This window comes from Mustela nivalis (genome assembly GCF_964662115.1).
Source record: "Mustela nivalis genome assembly, chromosome: 6".
NCBI classification, from domain to species: Eukaryota; Metazoa; Chordata; class Mammalia; order Carnivora; family Mustelidae; genus Mustela; species Mustela nivalis.
Window position 1 is genome coordinate 21,608,969 of NC_139025.1, and position 4,611 is coordinate 21,613,579.

The 4,611-nt window shown below is 42.9% G+C and overlaps 1 long non-coding RNA gene across 1 annotated transcript; it reads right to left on the reverse strand.

Moving 5' to 3' along the window:
• Positions 1-4,213, reverse strand: LOC309866854. The gene is made up of 5 exons (XR_014312833.1): positions 3,947-4,213; positions 3,028-3,189; positions 1,752-1,872; positions 567-642; positions 1-215 (listed from the first exon to the last, which is right to left on the reverse strand). It is a non-coding gene; the product is annotated as an uncharacterized lncRNA (long non-coding RNA).
• Between the last annotated feature and the right edge of the window lie 398 nt (positions 4,214-4,611).

The window sequence follows — 4,611 nt, forward strand, 5'->3', positions numbered from 1 at the left end:
AACCCAAGCCTTCTAACATCCATAACTCCTTCAATACACGTTCCAGTTCATGTTCATTTTTCTCTTCTTTGAACTTTCATTGAATTTAAAATCAATAGAATGTAATGACGTTCTAAATGTTCTTCCTTAATGTTATGTCCCCACAGCAAGATTCATTTGTTGTACAAATGTTCGTTGAGCTCCTGCTTATTTTTGTGCCAGAACAGTCCTTGGAGCTATGGGTAAAAAGAAAGACAGGGTCACTGGGAAGGTTAGAGCCTAATGAAGAGGGCCACAAAGAAAATGTTCTGCAAAGTTTGGCCTAAATGTGTAAGAAGGTTCACTGAAAGCTCAGGGCAAGGAGCAACTGGGTGTACACAGAGAAATCAGGGAAGGTTTCTCAGAGGAGGTGACATTTAAGCTAAAGGAACTTAAAGGGTGAGTAGGAGCTTTTAAAGTGTTTTTAAAAACATAATTCATTTATACTGCTCACCTTCCAAAATGGGATTTGAGGTGGTGTACTGGAAGTTTTGAGAACTTTGTATTGGAAGTTTGAAAGAATGAATTAATATCAGGATCCAACTCACCATATGTGACAATGTTTTGGATTGTTGACAAAGGAACTGACTAGACAGTCATTCTGGGGGCCCTCAGGGCTTATTCCTGAGGACAAAACAAAATAAATATAAGATAAGTCTCTCTGATCTCAAGAATTTAAAATCTCTCACCTCTACTATTGCAATATCCTTCTTATCGGCCTTTTGTATTTAATCTTCTTTTCTTCTTTCCTAGGGTATCCCAAACCTCAGTAATCGGTGTCCCACTGTCACCAGTCATTCCATATCCATGTACTGTCTGCACTATCATGTACTTCTTTCTTTACATTGGCTCTCCTCTTGCTCAACTTCACTGAAAAGCAATTTTTATCTCATTGTCATCTATGATAAACAAGTATTACTTGCCATAAATATAACGTTAACCACAAAAATAGTACAATGAAAGTAAAACCACATTATCTAATCTTAGCTGACTATTGTTGGCTGCCAAAAGTTCTGAGGCCCCACTCTTTCTTTCATAAGGAGAAAGATTATCAAGACTTAAAGAGGTATTAAAGACATACCAGCACCAAACTGATCATTTCTCCTTGGCTAAATCAAACAGACTGAAAAAAGAATTTTGCAAAAAGAATAACTGTCTCGCTACATGAGCTAATGAAATTTAATGTCCCTTTTCCATTCCGCTTACAACCAGCTTCTGTACCATTAAAGTCTGCTCATGCTGGGTACCACATATCTGTAAACAGCGCTATGATCCTTCCCTCTCACAGCTATCAGAATGATCTAACTCAATGTTATTATCTCTCTCCCCTATTCAAAATCCTTCAATAGCTCTTCATTACCTAAAGGAAGAAGTCTTAGTGCCTTACCATGGGTTACAAGATCCTCCTGGATCAGACTTAACCCACCTCTCCGATTTCAGCTTCTGTTACCCTCTCCAACTTTATTCCACCGATACTGAACTATTTGCAGTTCTCAGAATGCACCATAGACTCTCATGTCTCTGTAGTATTCCCTCTACGTGGCAGGCTGTTCACCAAGTACACCCACCTTATCATCTTTCATGTCCCTTCTGTGCTCATTTCTATTTATCTGCCCAATACCCTACAAACCCACACACATCCACACATGCACGCACACGCAAGACATGCCAGCTCCAAATGACAACAGGATTCCTTCCAAAACACCTGCTTCTTTTTTCCTCCACTGCCTCACCCGTTTGTCTCTGGGAGGCACGGGCAAGTTCTCACAAGACTCCACAGTTCTTATCACAGCTGATTGGTCGACAGGTGATCACATGAACCAAGGTGAATCAGCTAGAGTTCCTCAAAATTTCCTATGAGGAGAAAAAATCGGCATCACTTTTTCCTCTGCTTTAAGATTGGAGAGAAACAGGCAAACAAAGCAAAGAGAGATTCTCCACTCCATTGTGCTGCAGACCAGCTACTTCCTTGCCCCTCCTTCTTTCCCCTTTTCTTTCCTTTTACGCTGTGAAAGAGACCCAGTATCTTTCCAATTAAGTCTTTTTCCTAAACTACTTCAAGTTGAGTTTGTTATTTACACCAAAGTATCCTAATACATTTCTAATCATCCTTGAAGTCCCAACACAAAAGCTACTCTTTTGTGAATACTTCCCTGACTCTTCCAACCCAACAAAGGTACCCCTTGTCTATGCCTCCTGCGTCTTGTAACATTGGATCCCCTTTCCAACAAGTATTTTTGTCATCTTGACATTTTTTGTGAGAAATAGTGTTCTGTCCTCTTTGCCTGTTTGATTATTCCATTTACCACCTGATGAGAAGGGAAACTTAGAATATAGCAATCTATTGACTGTATGCCCTAGTTAAAGTTGATATTGAGTGAAAAAAGTTTCAGCTCTTCTACTATGAAGAATTTTTTTGAACCAAGTTGAATCCTAAGAAGAACCTTAAAAAAAAAGTGCCAATTACAAGAACTCTCCTCTGCTACCCAACCAGGATGGAATTAGAAATGCACCCCATAAACAGCAACCACCAAGGGGCAGGTGGAACCTAGATGTGCAGCAGAAAGTCTGAGGAACACAGGGAGGGGAGAATCGGAGGGAAAAAGGGAGGTCTGAGAGAGAAGGGACTGTAGTAGTCCTATCTGTCCTTGGATCTCTGTGAATGAGAGGCAGGTCCATAATGAATGTTTTCTACCACCCATGAATGTCTGTTGGCAGTCGTACTTGGCCAAACAAGATTGAATTCTCTTAGCTAACTGATTGAACCTATGCACTTTTTCAAAAGTTACTAGGCATCACAGGGTCATATATGTTTGTGTATGTATCTCATTCTAGACTAGAAGCTCCTTTTCCAGATTCTTTCGGTCTTGGCATGTTGGGCATCAGTGTCTAGCACATGCTTGAGTTGGACTTTGATGCTTAAGCCTATGTTTAGGTAGGAATGCTTTCCTGCAGCAAGTATCAGAAGAACCAGTCATAATGGTTCAAGCAGTCAAGACATGTAATTACCTGACATGAACAGTCTGGATGCTGGCAGCTCCAAGCTACAACGCTCCATGACATCTAAAGGACGTAAGCTGTTTCGGCTCTCCCACCCTTGGCTTTTTGGCTTTATCTTAAGCTGCTTGTCTTGTGAATGAAAGATGGTTGCCACATTTCCAGGTATCTCATCTTGAGAAAAGCATATACAAGAAAGGAAGAAAGTGGACTGAGCTGAGAAACTTTTCCTTTATCAGGGAGGAAAATCATTCTCAAACATCCCTTCCTCCTCCTCTGGTAAACTTCCCTTCATATCCCATTGGCTAGAACTGAGCCACATGGCCATTCTTAGCTACAAGAGAGGCTGGCAACACCAGCGTAGTCTGGGACTTGTCCGTAACTATGAAAAGTACTTGTATTGCTTGCAGTATTGCTTTTGACGGGCACATGGGTCACAGGCTTTCCCTACAATTTTCCTCTTAGTGCTGGAGACTGGCTAGGATTAACATGGTATCTAGGTGGGGTATCTTGAGCCTAGGTAAGGATCCAAATGTATTTCTTCATTCATTCATTACATTTCTTGCTTCGTACACTCTTGGACCCTTTATTCTGCACATGGGATTGATGAGAGGCCCTGTAAAGCTCTTAGATTCATACCTAGGGGGTCTCTTTAGTTGTTCGTGGCTGGATTTTTCATCCAGGAGAGTGACCTGGAGCACAGATTGCCTCACTGGTCTCTGCGTTACTTCCTTTGCAAGACTACCCATGACTGGGCCACCTGGATGGTGCCGGCATGCTGATTTGGAGTGACTCTCACGTCACACACAGGATGAGCTTAGGGCTCTGGGTTATTGACAGTTCTCTGCCAAATTTTGGCTCTAGCTTCATGGGTAGCCCACACATTGACCTTGACTGGCCATATTCCAACCGCAGTGCTGTTCCGGTCTACCTGAAGGCAGCTGGGGTGGGGGCCAGGCATTCTTCGCTCTGTGCTGGCACCCAGGGCTGTTAACCCAAGCTCTCCATGGGTTCCTCAGCAGGTTTTTAGGGGTGGTGAATCCCTCCCAGGGATTTCCAGCTCCACAATGCCAGCAGGCCTTTTGCTTGGGATCCTTTCTTGCCTCTGACCTATGCAGTGACCTCTTGCCCTCCCTGGTCAGTCTTCAGCCATGTAGACCAGGACGGATGTTCCTTGTGCTCTTCTCATTCATCCTCTCCTCCCCACTAGGGGCAGTGGTGAGCAGGCAGGGGTGTGGTCAACAATGAAAGAGACAGCATTCTTGGAATGCTGGGATTAGACTGGGAGCTCAAGAGAAGACCTAGGGCTGGGAGATGTGTTTTCTACCTTGATAAGGTTGCTGGGAGAGTCAAAAGAGATTGAACCCCTGACAGTCCTTGTGATATGCAAAACTGCACACAAATAATAGTTATGTTTATTAGTTTTACTTGAAATATAAAAAAATTAAAAAGGAGGAAAGTTAAATACCACCCCCCCCCCCAAGATAGAAGCATCTTGGGAGTATTTTTGAGAGGGAGAACTCTGATTTTAGATGCCCAGCTTTGCCTCCTCCCAGTAGTGGGATGCAAGCTTGGTTTCTGAGCCCTGGTTCCATT